At 41.1% G+C, this 18563-nt stretch overlaps 1 long non-coding RNA gene across 3 annotated transcripts in view; it reads right to left on the bottom strand.

The window, feature by feature from the left end:
- LOC147166068 (uncharacterized) overlaps positions 1-18563 on the bottom strand; it is a 132865-nt gene that overhangs the window by 101683 nt on the left and 12619 nt on the right. For all 3 annotated transcript variants that reach the window (XR_015096484.1, XR_015096485.1, XR_015096483.1), the window contains exon 2: positions 16434-16530. This is a non-coding gene — a long non-coding RNA (uncharacterized LOC147166068). The remainder of the gene's footprint in view (positions 1-16433; positions 16531-18563) is intronic.

Here is an 18563-nt window from a genome sequence, read left to right as displayed (position 1 = left end):
ATAATAATTCTGAAAATACTCCCATTCATTATTATTTTTCCACCGAGTAATCTCACATTTCTTGAGAGCAAGATTTTGGCATCAAATCCTGAGTAACAGCCAAATTTCAGAACGTCATTTAAGTGGTCGTCAGTGCGCCCACTAGTGGACATAATTAGCAACAACAGTTTACATACTGTCCTCATGGGCCAGATTGGACCCCCCTATGGGCCGCTTCTGGCCCATGGGTCGTTTGTTGGACACCCTTGGCCTAAATCTTTTCTCTCTCGCGAAAGTGCATCAGTAGTTTGGCTTATTTTTAAGAATGAAGGGCACAGATAAGTGCAACATTAATGTGATTTATACCAACTAAAGACACGAGAGTTAGACCTCATTCTTATACCAATGTTCATGTTCCCGTGTGTACCGTTTTAAATGAGATGTACGTACATTCTGCCATTAGCATAGCACTAGCCATCATGCCCGCTAGCCAGAAGCTGAGCTTCACAGTGTTTGTTTACAGAGCAGGTGTGTGGCTCCAGAAAAGCCGCATAAGTCTGGACAGCGACAAGCGCTGGTGCCATCTTCATCACTATTCAACGCAACCTCAATGCAAATAACTTTTTCCCAAATTTAATGGCCAGTTAGTCGACTATAAAGACACAAATCGAGCTTTTGTCACTTCTCTAATCGCACAGTCACCAAAAGCAATGTGAGTAAATTCTTCACATAAACGAAGGCCTTTTGAACACTGATTTCAGTTTTAAATGCATGACCGTGTCACTGCAACACCCCCCCCCCCCACCACCCCACGCAGTACATGTGCCTGGGGGAGGAGGAAGATCGGGGATGTGCTGGGAATGGGCACCTAATTGCTTCTTACTGATCCAAATAGCACATCAGAGGCAATGGCACTCGAGAGGGACCTCCGAAGAGGTCCGCTGGTTGGGGCCTGTTCATTACCCTGCTGACCCCCCAGCTCGACCCCTCATGCGCACAGATATTACCCGCACACCTCCACCCCTTCACCTACCCCAGCTCATTGTCTCGGGGGTTTAATTGGAGCGATGTTCCCCATTGTGAGCAAGCTCAATGGCAGTGGAGGACTCCATTGTGGCTGTGAATGAGGGCAGGAGTGTTCATTAGGTGAGTCTCTGAATACGGCCCTCTGGAGGTACGCTACAGAGAGACCGGGGCCTGCCGGGGACAGCAGAGGTGAGTGAAACTGCCTGCTCTTCTACGCTCTTCTCACTCTTTGCTTCCCTGCTCCTCTTATGTGGTCTTCCTTCCTCAACAGCCTGACGCTTGGCCCTGAAAAGCAGCTGCATTTTTTGGGGTGGTGGCGATGGGGGGGGGGGGGCTTTGTATACACCAGGAGGATGAATCATAGCGGAGAGGAGAGAGGTGGATCAAAGACGGCCATCAGTAAAAGCGAGGACCACCTCCTCCGACAGAGGGAGGGAGAAAGGGGAACTGATGAGCCTTGGCCTGAGAGAAATTTCATCACGGCCACAGCATTGAGCCACAGTGAAGTACTTCATAAAACGAGACTGTAAAAGTGAGAGGTCATTGATGCTGGTTGAGATTTTTTTTTTCTTTTCTGCACCTGCACAGAGGCACTTTCAACAAGCTGAAATGGTGACAAAGGTCTGAAAGAAAATTGGAAGTGTGGGGGGAGGAATGTTGGAATGACTGGTGGTACAAATATAGACAAGTGAGGGCTTGTAGGGAACAATAACGGTGGTCAATATTAATAAATATCAGTGTAAAAGAAGATGGAAGTGTAGTTTGACTCAACCTTCAAAGTTGGACAAAATCCGTTCCGATCCATTTCCATTGAGATGAGCTACATTTGGGCTAACTAGAATGTCACAAATTTCAAACTGCTGTCATTATAAAAGCTTTATTTAAACGGCAAGTCAACCCAAAAATTTCCTTTACAAGAGTGGTTTGCAAAATCCACCCGGGGGCGGCCATTTTGCCACTTGCTATCCACTGAAAATGACATCCCAGTTGCTCAAGGCTCCCTTAACAACCAATCACCGCACAGCTTGCGAATGTCACATGATCAAAATAAAGAAGCAGGTGAACCGGTATTTCTCGTTACCTGAGCAACTGTGATGTCATTTTCAGTAGACAGCTAGTGGTAAAATGGCTACTAGGTACCGTTTTTGGGCCAATGCCATGTACTTCTATATAAATGGACTGTAAATAGGACCCTGGTGACTAAAGCCAGAGGGCAGCCATCTTACGTTGCCACTTTTACTGACAAGTTATTTTATGTCTGAAAACAGTTTGAGTGTTACGCTAGGATCCTTGTATGGAGTCATGAGAACTTTACTTTTTGCATCGACCATTCAGAGTATATTATCTCATTATGATGAATTGTGACTCATAGGAGGTTAGGTTTACATTTCGCAGCACATTTTTCCTGATGGGCTTCACGTTCCCTTGATGGTTGTTGGTTCTGGCAACGTGATGCAGACCAATCTTTGAGTAGCAGGCGGAGATATGCACGTTATGTGAGTGGCAACGCAAGATGGCCGCCGGTTGGTTCACTTCTCTCAATGGCGAGTAATCGGTCCATTCGTATGCAAGTCTGTGGCTGATAGCCGCCCTTATTTCAAGGTGTTGGTACTTGTGATAGCAGCCGATGCCAGCATCAGCCACCCTTTAGTGGCCATTTTACAATCGGGAACTAGAAATGACAAATTAGAAGAAGAGAAAATTGCTATCTAATGAATGCAATTTTAAGGACTTGTTAGACTGGGATAAAATGATTAGATTTGTCATTGTTTTTAGGTAACAAGCTAATTTTAAGCAAATTAATGGTATGTATTTTTATTTATGCATTACCCCCTTTCCCTAAATTAATCGTTCATTGCCGTTTCTGTACATGACACCTAAAATGAAAATAATCTTCCAGTTACGGGTTAAAGTGCCACCTGTTCCAGTCTGCAAATGTGTTTTTATATGCCGAGACATTTTTTTTTCTTCTAAATAAAGACCATTGGACTTGGATTTAATTTCTTTTTTCTTTTTCCTTTTATGAAAGGCGAGCGGAAAACCTTTTTAAGTGTAATGTGAAATCCAACGCCAGCATCAACTGCGATTGCGACTTTGCGCCTCCCAGGCTGCAGAGCTTAAACGTTTAAGCTGCCACGGAGCTGACAGCTCTTGGCAGACCACCATCAGCCAGCCGGCCGGCCGGCGCTCGGTCCCCTGCCAGTGGCGCAGTCTGAGTGCTCTATTGTGAGTCTGGCGCGCGCGCAGCGGGCCGACGTTTGTGTGACAGGCTCGACTTCACACTGACCAGAGCCATTTCACTCATTGCCTGCTCCGCCGCCAATGTCGTCATCTCCTTCGCCACACAAACATACGCATGCATGGAACGTCTCTGCTCTTTGATTCTCCCTCGGCCGCTACCTTCCGCTGTTTACATTTCTGTTGGTCCCCCGAAGAAAAAAAACAATAGTAGACATCACATTTGCTCCACGCACACGGCTCGCGTTTAATGCTAATCTGACATCATCGGGGTGGTGTGTAGGGTTACACTGGCTGATGTGTACACACAGAGCCAAGTTCTGGAACTGTGTTATTGCTGCCACACACAAACACATATTACCGTTTCTTAACAAGGGCGCGTTCAGGTTTCTGTCTCCAAAGTCCTCTCTGCAGCTCTCTGACTTCAAACAGACTCGCTTTCCTCTCCTCTACCGCTGGCATTATTTATTTTGCTGTCTGACGTGCTTGCATAAAGGCCAGCATGCATGGACAGTGTACATCTCCTTTCTGCCCGGGTTCTGCGGTCACGGAAACGGGAATGCCAAATGCGCACATGCTGCGGAGTGTGTGCGCAAATTCATTTACAGGTCCGTACTGACAGATATTTACCACCTACGTGATGTCATTTTGAGGCGTTTGGGCGACGGACACATTTGCGATGTTCGTTCAAATGAGCAATGGCTAACTTGATCCATGTTGAGAGGGCCCGTAGAAGTGGGTCTCCATTCGGAGTCCCCAGTGACGGTCTCTTGTCCCTTCCTGTTTAGCCTGGGCGTCTGCCGCACATAAACACTCCGGGGCCTCCTTAGCTCCATGTGGACATAAGGGGTGGAGGGCAAGAGTCATGCTTTCAATCCGGGCCAAAGGCCTGAACATTACTGTTGTGACTGGTCTTGGTCTCGAGAGAACCTTTTCAAGGTCTTGGTCTCGTCTCAACTCGACTCCCAAAGTCTTGGTCTTGTCCCGGTCTCGGCTTGGCCGGACCAGTCAAGATCAGCATTGATCTGCTATTCTTCAGCATAATTAAAGGAGAGAGAAAAAGGCAACCCAGTTCTTTTTAAAAGTTAGGGTTACAATAATTTAATCTTATTATAAGATTAAAATAAAGAGAGAATGCTCTATAGCTGTTCAATCTTGCTATTGTTTTTAAAAGGGATGTTCGATACCACTTTTTTTCAGACCGATACCAGTACGAGAACTTTTGAGTAAGCACCAATACCACTAGTACTTTTGATACATAACATTTCCCAAAATAACCAATAACTGATCATTTTAAAGACAGACCCCATATGACATTTTCTATTCTTCTCATTTCTACTTCCTGCTCGTACAACGACCACAAGAAGTGGTAACAAAGTGAAAGAATATAACAAAAAAGCTATATTTATTTAAAAGCAGGGAAAGTTTGTGTGCACCCTGCACATCCATGATGCCAATTACTAGTTTCCTATTACTTAGCCAGGGCTTTGGCACCATCTAGCGCTTTATAGAATGTAGTGATAGGAAAATGAAGCTTCATGAAACATTTGCCCAAACATTTTTTTTACTCCTCAAGATGATGTTCTTGGTTTAAATGTGTAGTGGAAGTTGTATTTCCATTGCACCTAGCCTTCATTAAACCAAGAGCACAAACTAGAGGAGTAAAAAGTATCGCAAGTGGTTCATAAAGCTTCATTTTCCTATCACTAATGGAAAGAGTACAGAAACCGTGAACTATGAGTTTTTCTCAAATAGATGAGCTGAGGTTAGGTTCCACAGGGGAAAGAGAAAAAAATGGGTCAATTCATGAAAAGCTAACCACGAATAAACAAAGGTTTACAGTACTATAAAATCAAATAAAAATATATTGGTGGCCTTTTTTTGTGTAAAATTACAAGAAAAAATTAATTTAAAATTTAGAAAAAATATGTCATACTTGCCCATGTTGACATACAGCAGAACTGTTGCAAATAAACCAAAAGTGAATGTTTAAAAAAAAATCAAATAAAAAAAAACAAGACTGCATGAATGCATTAGCATGTATCTAATCAACCCAGACTGCATGTTTAATAGATGAGCAGGAAGAGCGGCGTTGCTGTCCCGACGGCGTTCTCTGATCACAGGGACGGATCTGGTCAGGCGAAATGTATTCAAGAGCACAGAGCCAATGTCGCCGCGCCCAGCTCGCTTTCATCTCAGACATGGACGGGAACCATTATGACACCATATGCAAGAGCCACAAGAGGGACCACACACAGGAGGCCCCAACCATTCTTCAGCGTGAACATCTACTTATGGTCTGACAATGATAAGATGTTGCGGCACACGGCAGTCTGTCCTCGCTGTGATGACAATAAGAATCCCACGACGGCCATGTGTGAGACTGTAACGAGGACAGTTTCTTTGAACCGTATTGTTCTCCTTGGAGTTTGCGGCAAAGTGTCCGGCCACAAAGAAATACGCCCCAGTCATCTGTGTTTTGCTCTTTGTGAACTGAGCGTTGACATGATCTCACATGACATGCCACACAGTCACAGGGGTGTCCAAACCTTTTGTTGAAGGGGCCACAGAAGGATGCAAAAAGTCACTTTGTTCGACTTGAACACACTAAAATCAGCCAAGCAAACAATAAGGTTAATTTGATGAACTGTTTCATAACAGCTTTTGTTAAAGATGATAAGGCAAAAAGTTGTTCAAGATTTTGGGGTGGGCCATGGCCCTGTATTGCACCAGACTAGATCCACCCCTGCCGATTCCCATCTCAACATTCAGAACCAAAACAAGAGCAACTTGTTGTTAGCTGAACTTTTTTTTTTTTTTTTTTTTTAAACAGTTATGATATGTTAAAAAATCTGACCTTGACATAGCAGTAAGTGGAAGAATCTACTTTTTGGGGCTGGATATCGATACAAATTTCCTGAATCAATTCAATTTTCATTCACAGAATGAAAATCGATTTAGATTCGTTTTAAATTATTAAATTCAACCCAATGTTTTATCATCACGTAAATGTTGCACGAGCATTGACAATAGCGATGAGATGAAATTACTATTTTCATAATTAGAATTTGATCATTATGACTATAAATTAAAAAGATTCTGAATTGTTTTAAAGTGCAATAATCTTTCGGAAATGTAAGAAATACTTTGTGAACAGTACATAAAAAAAACATTAAAGCTTTCAGAATTCTATTTTCTCATCAAATCAAGGGAAAAATATTAAAATAATCAATTTATGGTGTTCTGAATCGCTATTGGGCTAAGCAAAGGAAAAATCTATTTGATATTGATTAATCGATTTTTTTTTTAACTTAACCTTATTATTTTTGCTTCTAAAATTGAACTGCATTTATTCACCACGGTGTTTTGAAGTGTAATTGTGTTATTTTAGTCGTAAATATTTTATTTGTATCTTCGCATATTTAGAAAAGCTCAAAAGTATATTAGCCAATTTATTAGCAGTAGATGTAGTTATTTTTTGACACCCTTCCTTCTTATCTCCACCCTTTTTTTTGGGGGTCGGACAAGCCTTGAAATCCGTGTAAAATTTCATTTTTACTATATTGTATGTCCCAGGCCGTTGCAAAATGGATGGCGCGCCGCTAATGGCCCCCGTGCCATAGTTTGTGAACCCCTGCTGTAAGCTTTCATGCCTTTGTGCTGGACATAAGCGGTAACCTTCGTCCCCTTGCCGCACTGTGAGAACGTTCCATAAGCAAGCGCATGAAATTCTCCAGTTTGTTTGTTTGCTTGCTTTGCTTTGTGTACCATAAACGCTCGGGGACGGCCCATTGGCACCGCCCTGTTTACATGCCGATTGTGTGACTCCGGAGAGATGAAGGAGCGCACGTCTGGGGAGCAAATGTTTCCCCACGCTACCTCACCACAGAGGGGGCACACATGAAGGCAGCCGGGGGAAGCCTGATGTGTGAACAACTCACTGTGGTCGGAATGGACTAACCGGGGAGGAAAGAACCGATCTGCATGAAAAAATAAAATAAAATAAAAAATAAAAAATTCCCAAGCAATCCCACTCCTGAAGCGCAACTTCAGACAACCGCCACATGGGGAGTAAGAAAAAAGAAAGGAAGAGGAAGGCAAAAATAAAAGGATGCTAAACATCCCCCGGTGGTGAATACGCAGCCTGAAGGAGTGCCATCTGTGGCGGAGGATTGAAAGGGAGAACACAGAGAGTAGCGCCCGAGTCGGGGTCCACAAGGTGGGAGTCCAGCTGGGTCCCATTAGGACCGGACCACATGTGCCTGTGAGGGGGGTGACGGACAGAGGGGGCAACAGAGAGCAAGAGAGGGCAGCGGGGAGGAAGTGCTGAGAGCGATGGGCCTAGACCCTGTGAAGCTTTATTAGTCTTGTCGTCTGCTTTCCTCAACGAGGCCGCACCGAACCCCCGCCGCCCTCCACCGACCCTCGGGCACTGCCGCCGCACAACAGTATAAAACTATTAGGGGGAGGGAGGGAGGGAGGGAGATGGGGCAGGACCACCCAGACGCACATACACACACCCGTAATAGCTACCAGGAGAAGGCCCCGGCAGGAGAGCTACAGCTGGAAAGTGAGAGTCGGGCACATGTGCGAGCAAAGTGTTCCGTCTTTCAATCATGTCACCAACATCTGTGTCACTTCTTTGTTGTGATGAGCTCATATTTGGACACTGGGGGGGACTAACTCGAAAATGGTGACATATCGCGTTGACTGCTTGCGTGTGATAACCATCTGGAGGTCTCTTACCAGCACCCCTTTGGTGGGGGCATCCATTTCAGAGCGCTGGCATACCTGACGTGCCTGCAGGCTCATCTGCCCGCCGCCCCCCTCCCCTCCAAAAGAGTGAGAAAAATCAGGGCTGGAATCTGAGCCCTTCCTGAAATGCTGACCAGCAGCGCGGGCGGACGTGGCAACCTTGCTCAGGCAATGATTGTGATTGTTTGACAAGGTGGTAGACGGATAATCAGCCTTATGATGCCAGTCAACATTAGCATATTGACTTCAAACAGCCTGAGTTTCAAAGGAGGGGAAAAAAGGCTCGAGGAAACCGAGGTTGGATTCAGATCAGATTTGTATCCATATTCAATCCTCTTTGCATTTATTCAGCACCTGAAACTAGATTTATACGACAAAGTCCATGAGGCAATCTGTTTTTTTGTCTCCCAGGTAGCCCCCCTGCAGTTTGAAAATGCTCCTTGACAGTATAAGTAGCAGGGTAGGGGGCGACAATGCGTGGAATTGGAGCACCGTAGAACTAAAACAGCCTTTGTCCATAACGTGGATTTAAAAAAATCTAAAATGGATTTGATTCCTATTCAACTCATTTGTATTGATTTGATTCAGATAAGGATTTCATGTAGCATACATTTTTGTTATATAATTTAATTTATTTATTTATATTTTATATTATTTATAAATATGTTTTAAAATATATTTTTTTATTTTATTTAAATAATTGTAAGAATCGTCTTGAAGTGCAGTAAGTCATGTCTTTCATAAATATAAACAAATGCTTTTAAAACCCTGTGAACAATAAATTTCAAGAAAATGGCAAGAAACAAAAAAGAAAAAAAATAATTTTGGCCTCTCACTAAGATTCTATTTTCACATCAATTTATAGAAAAAAAGATGAATTAAATGGATGAATCGATATCGAAAAATGAATTTAAATCGATTTTTTTAAACACAGCCCTAGCATGCCTATATTAGCATATCGTTTGTCCGCATGTGTTGCTGCCATTTATTTTCAGGTATCAGGGTACCAAATACTAATATAAATGCTCATTTCATTGTTTCTTTGCACTCTATATGTGTTCAAATTAAGCTCGCGAACTTCCCTTTGTTTTATGTTTAGTTCGACTGTAAATTTCAACAAAGTGGCAATAAACAGCTTGAAGCAAGAAATGAGCTTCTTTTTTTTTTTGAGTGTTCAACATCTGCTGTTAAATTCCCTGCCACTATTTTACTGTAAGCACTCAATTAAATGTTCATAGGAATGCTTATGAGCTGGAAAAATATTGGTCATAAAAAAGGAAACTAAAAACATGTTTTTGTTTTTACGTACAAAAAAAGACAAAGGGCAACTTAAAGCGCAACAGAAACTGAAATGCATGCAATCAAAAAAAATAATCCCCTGCCTTCTTCTAAACACAGCTTGTTGTGTTTGAAGGTTTAAGAGTTTTTTATTTAGAAGTACTGATTAAACTGCAATTTCCACTCCAATGTAAAGATTTACTAAGGCAATTGCTCTGCCAAGGTAAGTTTATAGCATCTAATGCATAACTTTATTTACTCGTGTGTGTACACCCCAGTTAATTGCCACTCTGACAGCACTCACCTGCGGCTCTCACCCTACCTCCACGCGGTACAAAATCCCACAGTCAAAGTTACGAGCTTTAATACTTCAGCCATTCAATCATTTAGGCTTTTATTTTTTTCTCTTTCGCCGCTCGTCTCCGGACTTCTCCCGCTCGTAAAAAAAATAATATTTGTCTTTCCAACTGCACTGCGGACCACAAAGTCCTCATGTTTTATTTGAGTCCGAGCAGTAAAAGTGTGTTCTCCTCCACCGTAAGCTGTTGTTCTTCTCTAAAACTTTGCAAGGGCGTAGTATGTCTGTCAATCCACTGGAGGAAAGTGCAAACATCCAAAGTGGAGGTCATGGCCAACTGCCATTTTAGATACAGTAACAGTATGTCATTTATTTAAATGCAAATAAATGCTTATAGGGTGAAGAGTTGTATTCTTTATTCAACAAGACGCAAAATTGTAACGTGTGTGTTTTCGTGACCATTTCTGGATGATCATTGACACAACCCCTAAAAATTGCCCCTGTAATAGCTTCAATAATTATCCCACAACTATGATCCAAACAGTTGATTATTTCAAAAAAATCTTACATTACGTTAAAAAATAAATGTTCCACTTCAGTGGATTTTATGAATTACGACAGAAGAATAGCGACAATCCTTCCCTACGCAATTCCTTAACATAGCAGATCAGTGACTAAATAAATATTCCACAAAGTAAAAGACTAACAAGCTGTCCTCAGAGTATTTATGTATGAAACAGACCAATTTGTCACAAGGACAGGTGCCACGCTGCCTCATTAGCTAATCAAAGCAGAGAATCAGACACGACGAGCGACGACTCATTAAGCAGGAGAGGAGATAAGTGGTGGAGAAGAGGCATCTTGGGAATTATTTTAAACAGTTGTGTCTTTCTGTCCGTGCCGCAGCATAAACTTGAGATTAATGAACGCTCAGGAAGATGATTTTTTTTTTTTTTTTTAAATGCCTGAGGTCAAAGTTGTGATTTACAAATTATTCATCGAAGCACTCACTGCCTACATCTGTAAATTTGCATTAATAGTTTCGAAACACTTTACAAAGTAAACTGTTGATCCTGTTTGTTATTGATTAGACTTTGACTAGGGTATAACCAATTAATCAGCTGACCGATTTAAATCGGCTAATATTAACCGTTTTAAAATTTACATTTAAAAGTCGGCAATTTTTTTGCCATATCTTTTTTCTTTCTTTTTTTTTTTTTACACATCAACACATTACATTACATTAAAATAAATATAATTTCATAATTTAGGGATGTTCAATACCACTTTTTTAAAGCCAATAACAGTATTACTTACCTGAGACCTGGTTTTGGTACTCGTCCATCCACTGACGTTCAAACATTCACCCTCCTTTTTTTTTGTTAAATGATTTTTCTCTCTGATATAAAGCTAAAAAATATATTAAAGGACAAAGTAATGTAAAACAGTCAAATTTTCTGCTTGCAATCCATGTTTGTGGTAGGTGTTAAGGGACCAAAAAAAGTTACTTTATAGTTTATACATGATACTGCCAAATATAATAATCCGTATCGGCCTTTAAAAAAAAAAAAAAAAAAATCTGTCATCCGAATTTTATTTTGCCAAATATTAAAAATTTACAATTAAAATTACCTATCAATCAGGCCCTAATTTTGACAAAAATAGAGGGCTTGCAAATCTTTGGTGAAAGAAGTAGTGCAGTATGTGTTTCACGAAGTCAGTGTCGCTTGCGCCAATAAATTTAAAAGGCAGATGTCGAAGCATGCAAGGACAGCTCGCTGTAATGTGTCAGGGAATGCATTCAAAAAGGGACAATGCACATTAGTGACTTACAATATTATAGGTAGAATCACATAATAACGGTGTGTTAGAAATTTTCGATGCAGGGTCATTTATGGCAAGGGGAAAAAAGGTCAAGTATATCAAGGGAGCCCATTTGCATTGCCACTAAAGTAATGTTATGCTGGATAATTTTACTGTGTCTGGTCGTTTCATTGTCCAGAATATAAAAGACACAGGTCGTCTTATTTTGATAAAACATTAACTTGTGTTTTTTTATGTAGCTTTTTCTCCATTTATTATCTTTTCACTCCTGACACAAACACACACATCAAGTGTTATATTTCACACCTTATCAGTTAGAGATACAGTGAAGGACAACAATCTGCAGCTACTGCACAGTGCCATGCCGAGTTATATCTATTTACAGTCACGGTTAACATCATGACCCCCCCCCCCCCCTTCATCCCCCACCAGCCACCCACGCACCCATCCCCATCATCATTTTTGCCTTCGCACCTTTTAACAGCATCGCATTCCCAATGACAAAACCCTGCAGGTGGGGTGAGCTAAGTGGAGCGTCGGTGACAGAACGGCGCCCACTACAGTATGTCGTAAGCACTGTAAAGTGCATTCAAGCTGAGGGTTTCAGATGGCAAATACATGAGCCGGCCTTACTATGTGTTCAAAGCACAGACTTGTGGCTGTCATAGCCATGTGTCAACCAGACTGACTAAGAGGGACAACAAGCATGTGTGGGCAAGCTCCAGGAGCATCTTGAGTGTGTGTGTGGAGTCGGTTTTCCCTTTCCAGTAACACTACTATCTAATGTTCATCTGTCAGTAACATAATTCTGTCAACATAATCAACACCAAGGACCTTCGCATGCTTGCCAAAGAGTTTAAATGATGACAAAATATAGTCCCCGCCCCAGTAGTTACACAACATTTGCTGTCGGAGCAAAAACTGACAAGTCGAGCTGGGAGACGCCCAAAAAAAGAAGAGGGCAGTTGAGGACAGACCTCTGCCAAGGAGCAATGAAGCTGACCGCCCTCCCTCCTGCCCTGTAGGTGGCAGTAATGCTCAGTAAGGTTACTTGTAAATATGCATACAGTGGTGATAAAAATGCTTATGTCTAGAAAGACTGTCTTTATTTGTCATAAAAACAAGTAGTGTATTTATATTAAGTAAAATCATGAAAAACTGCCATTATTTGTTTTTACAAAAGGGGAAGTCAACCCCCAAATTTTCCTTACAATAATATGTCCTATACAGCCCTACTAGTCTAAACACGGTATTCTAATAAATATTGCATAGGTGGAAAATTAATTACGCAGCAAAAACCACCAGTTGTATTCATCCAATTACAGCTCACCTGTTTTCTGAAGCTGAGCCGTGATTGGTCGTTAACTGAACCACGATGTCGTTTTCAGTCGACAGCAGGTGACAAAATGGCCGTCCCCTAAAATAGATTTTGCTATATAATAATTTGAATTCCATGTTTTGACTCGTGGGGACACTAACAACATATTATTGTATTTAAGTCCTAATTCTATTTTTCATAAAACCTTCATTATCAAACATTACTGTTAAAAATGTACTTCCAATTAAATATTGGCAGAACTGGTTGACATTTTTATCTTCAGGTGATGTCGCCAGCTGATGAATGTAACAACAGCATATATTACAAGTAGGGGTGTTAAAATTAGTGCGTTAATTTAAACTTCCGCCACAACATTTTTTTTTACGCGCGATTAATGACCGCCCTTTACTTGTAAAGCCTGTACTGGGGGAATTTCAGTCGCAACACAGCAGACAAATTTATCAGTAAGAAATTTAATAATAATGCATAGATTTGTGGAGACTGGGATCAAGTTGTATTTTATCATTTAAAAAATGTGCAAAATTTCACAAGTTACTTCATGTTAAAAAATAGCTCTTAATGTGAAAAGAAAAATGCACTGAGCAGTCACCAACGTTTTACAAATGCAATTATGCCATCTAGTGGGAGAAAAATTACCTCAACACAAATCAATATTGCACTCATTTTTTACAGTATATGTATATATATATATATATATATATATATATATATATATATGCATTACCTTTTTTTTCTTCAGAAAAAAAACCCCAACTGTGCATTACCACCACCTATAGAATTTAAGTGGAACAGCACAAGCCTGTACATAGAGTGTAGAGTGCACTTCAAGCAGTCGATTAACTTGTGCAGTGTGAGGTTGAATTTAAAAACAACACTCCTGAAACCGAACCGCGAATGCCCAGCGTAAGAGGAAAATGAAAGTCAGAAAGTCAGAAGTGGTAAATCACATAAGTATTGAGTGTCAGAGGTTGGGTAAAACATTTTCTGTGTTGTCAAAGCTATCCATTTTTCTCCCGGCCGTGCGTTTGCGCTCGGGAACAGGAGCTGGCATCGGCCCTGTGCCCAATCCTGCACCGAGTTTCAAACATATGGAAGCTGTGAACGTGACAACGATGCTCGCTGGGGAAACGGCATGCGGGACCAATTGTGTCACTCCCGGGCCATCTGAAAAGAATGTTCTTGCCTCAGATCGCTTGATCATGTCCTAAGTGATCTGCTTGGATCAATATTCAGTGTGCAACGCTTCAACTTTTGACTGCGTGCGTTTGACAGCGATACCCCCGGCAAGATCAAAGATGGGTGTGAATATGGACAGTATCAAAACCAAAAGGGGCGAAAAAGATCTTTAAAAAAAAAAAAAAAAAAATTGGGGGGAGGCTCACACCGAATGAGCAAGAACATGTGCGCGTGGTTAACGTTGGTTTGGGAAGTCGATACGAGTGTAGTCACAGGGAAAGAGGGAATACGCTTTGTGGCCGCCAGTGTTTAGATTTCGCAGCATCTGATGACAGAAGGCAGTCGTTGACTGCGGCTGCTAAGCTGCCCGCGCTGATCTTACAATTTCAATACAACTTCAGCCAATCGCAAGGTCGCATGCAAACCCGACAGTTACACTTTGACAAAACAAGACATGGTGAACATTAAAAAACCAGAGGGGTTGGGAAGGTAATTAATCAGACTTGAGTGGGGGACAAATTACATTTTTTTTTTTTCCCAATTCAAAACAGGCAGGCTGTTGAACATTGGACTACTTCTGGCAGGAGATGAGCATGGCAAGAAAAACAATGTGACAATGATGTCATCACACGGCCTCAAAGCACTTCCGAAGCTGCCATTCTGATTTTAATATCGTTCCTATGCTGCTCACAGCATCAAGGGGGAATATTTGCATGCGATCTGAGGATTGCTGTGATATGCTGTAATGTTATAACCCAACTTTAACACATTGACTGCTAGCCATTTTCAAAGCAGAGTTCTGTGGTTTTTAGAGCATTTTGACTGATCTTTTAAGAGTTACAGAATACAGAAACAAGATTTTTACAAGCTTTTTTCTGTTTGTTTCAGGATTTAACAATTGTTAAAAAAAAAAAAAAGGGCTGGCTTCAAAAAACAAAACAGTGTTTCTCACCAGAAATAGAGAAAAGAGAACTGTGATATTGATGGTAATATTTTTTGCTTTTGTGACACCTAAAATAAAATAAAAATCCTGAAAAAGGGCTTTTGATGGCAAAATATTCTATTTACCAATATACCATTATGCAAAACCAGTGGTTTAAGTTGAATGTCAGTTTTTGTTTTTTGTTTTTTTACATGGATTTTGTCTTCCACGCCGCCCCGTTAAAAAGCAAATATAATTCTTGGACTGAACCATTTTGTGAAATGATCTAATGGGGTATATGCCACGGAGGAGGCGGGACTTCAGACTTTTTCACACACCAGCTTTGTTTCCCCTCGACGGGTGCGAGAGTGTAGTGTGCCTGTTTCAGTTGTCCGCAGCATTTCAGAGAGCTGAGACGCCCTGCGGCGGGCAGGAGAGCGCGGTTGGGGGAGGGGGCGCAGGATAGGGGTTACAAGTGTTGGAACGCGGCCAGCAGTGGCTGGAAACGGCGCTGATGTGTGAAACCCGGAAGTCGGAAGTCGGAAGTCCGTGGCATTTACCCAATTATTTGGGATGGGCGTTTGTTTTTCGCAGCATTGGCCATTTGAAAATTGCTTTCTACTACATTGCAATGTCGATTTGAATTCGATTAATAGTTGGGCCCTAATTCTAGTCTGCAGCAGTGAATGAGTAAAAATTCTGAATCTGTTATCTTTGGATCATACATAACAAAAAATGATGGACGTAAATACTGGCAAATAATCTAATGTAAAATTTGAGCCCTTCCTCGGTGTTCCTTGCCAAGCCAACCAAATTACGATAACAACTTCCAACTGTAAGTTGTTTTTCCACCAAAATGCGAAGCTTTTGCATTTATGTCATCATCCAAAATCCTTGAACTGACTCTTCTATAAAAGCTCCGTGTTGGGTGTTTTTCTTACGAAGAGGCTGCATGAATTTCGCCACTTCGACTTTCATTGCCTGATGCCCTTTTTTATTAGGCCTGGGTAGTTTATGAGCAAAAGGAATGAGTTATGTTGGCTAAACGCTGCGTGTTGTTTTAGGACCCGTGCGGGTTCTCGATTAGGGTAGTCATTTTGGTCTACACCTCATTCTGCAGCCCATAAAGAGCGAAACCTCAGAGAATGTGCATGGCTAAGCTAAGCGTGGAATAACAATGACACAAGAATAGAAGCCGCAGTCTGAGGGTGAGAAAAGTGATCGAAAAACAAGAATAGAGAGGAAAAGGGGGCGGGGGTTGGGGCAAAGCATCAAACGGCGGTGAGAAGGAAATATGAGAGGCATTTGATTATTCCCATGGCTGGATACTTAGCATAGAGAGCCCCTTTCTCTTTCTGACTTTCAAGCACATACAGCCATTAACACGCACATAAACACACACACACGCTGTCCCGATCATGTTGACCACCCACAGCCAGTGCCCCCTGGCCCCCCACCTCTCACCTTGCTCAGGGGCGCGAGAGCCGAGAAAAACTACACCATTCACTTCCTATGCCTCCCTCCCCGTCTCCCGTTCGGTCGCTCTGTGCTCCCATTCATGTTGTAACAACTCATAAAGGAAGGAGACTTTGACCCACCTCAGTCAAAGTTGCCAATCTACTTCGATCCTCTTGCGCGGGAGGTGGGCTCGGCAAATTCTCTCGCCCAGACATGACGCTTGTCCACACCGACTTCCTGTACAAAAGTTTCACTGTTAATAATGAGCTTAATTGAAGCATCGGTTTGTATTCAAAAACTCAATGATTCAACAGTATACCGACATAAGAAGAGACAAGTTGTTTGATTTGTTCGTTGAGTCAGAAGGATTTTAACGCGCATATAAAAAGGCTAGATTGCTGCAAAGTCCTGATGACGTTGGTTTCACGATTGCATAATGCACACAATGAGGTGATAAACCGAAAGCATTCATTGTCAAACACACAAGGAAACACGAAGACACAATGGAGCACATCCAATGTAATGTTGTGACTGACGGGAAATATTCAAACTTCAAACTGCTGTGATTCATCAGAGCTTATATGAAAGTGAAGCGGCAACAGTCTTGCGAAAGCTAGATTTGAGTTTTAGGTCATAATTGTTATCAGGGGGACGATGCGACTGGCGTGTGGCACCTGTGACATCACCGACAGATAAACTTCATTTCAGACTACAAAGTCTGCCTTGACTTCTACTTCTTATCTTTTTGTTGAATATCTTTCGTTGTGCTTAAAGTGAAGATAACCCAAAAGTGTTCTTGACAATAATATGTTCTATGCACTTCCACTAGTCTAAAACACAGCATTCTGATTAACTCATTCACTGCCATTGACGGCTATAGAAGTCAAAAATTCATTTGAACCATTTTTTTTTTAAATCCCTTTTGTTAACGAGAGTATGAAAACTTAGGAAAAAAATTATTGTACATTTAGAACAGATATAAAAATGTGTGATTAATTGTGAGTTAACTATTGAAGTCATGCAGTCAATTATAATCAAAAGTTTAAATCGCCTGACACGATTTAAAAAAAGAAAAGAAAAGATTATTAAAAATTAGGGGCGTCAGGCGATTACATTTTTTAATCGTAATTAATCGCATGACTTCACTAGCTAATTCATGATTAATCACTAATTTTCTATGTTCTAAATGTACAATTAAAAAAATTACATGTTTTCATACTCTTGTTAACAAAAGTGGAAAAAAAATAGAAATAGTTCAAATGAATTTTTGACGTCTATAACCGTCAATGGCAGTGAATGAGTTAATGATGTATTTTTATGGAATATGAATTAAGCAGAAAAATCCACCCGTTTTGATTCATTTTAAGAGGCGGCCATTTTGTCATTTGCTGTCAACTGAAAATGACATCACAGGTGCTCAGTGCTCAGGTAAGCAATCACGCCTCAACTATTTGAGTTTGGTCATGTGATGTTTGAAAGATGAGCCGTGATTGGTCGTTACTTGAGCAACTGTGATGTACGACAGTAATGGCCGACCTCTGAGTGGACTTTGCTGCTTAATTCATATTCCACAAATACAATATTAATCAAAATGGCGTGTTTAGACAAGAGGGGATGCATTGAACATAATGCAAAGAAAACGTTTGGGTCGACTTCCCCATCAAGCCACTTTCACACCTGCTGCTCCTGCTGTGCGCATTTTGACCTCATGGGGCAGTGTGGTGCGGAAGCATGCATGGAAATACATATTTACTGTTCATAATGAAACTCGGTTTTTACAGATTAGGAAGCTTAAATGTCTGTGATTATTGTTATATCGCCTGTCTGTATGTGTTAACACAGCGTTTGTGTGTGTGAATATTAAAGAAATATCACTCCCAAAACGTAATGCTAATTTTCTATTAGGATTTGCCATTGACTGCTAGCATTAGCCCTGGTGATGTTTCTAAAACAAAGTATGTGTTGTCTTTCAATATACAAAGTGTATAATTATTTTTCTAATTTTCTATTAGGATTTGCCATTGACTGCTAGCATTAGCCCTGGTGATGTTTCTAAAACAAAGTATGTGTTGTCTTTCAATATACAAAGTGTATAATTATTTTTGGTTGTGTGTTTAGTTTTACATTCCATTCCAACTGGGGTGTCATTAAATAGAAACAGAGAAGGCATAATAATAATAAGTCACACACTTGTTTTCAAAATGCAGCAATTTGCACCGTTCAGCACATAAATTGATTTTCAATTATGTTTTAATGATCATGAGAAGCTA

The sequence above is a fragment of the Leptonotus elevatus genome, chromosome 11 (genome assembly GCF_054856555.1).
Source record: "Leptonotus elevatus isolate MCC_2025b chromosome 11, RoL_Lele_1.0, whole genome shotgun sequence".
In the NCBI taxonomy this organism is placed as follows: Eukaryota; Metazoa; Chordata; class Actinopteri; order Syngnathiformes; family Syngnathidae; genus Leptonotus; species Leptonotus elevatus.
This window is presented reverse-complemented; position numbering and strand designations above follow the sequence as displayed.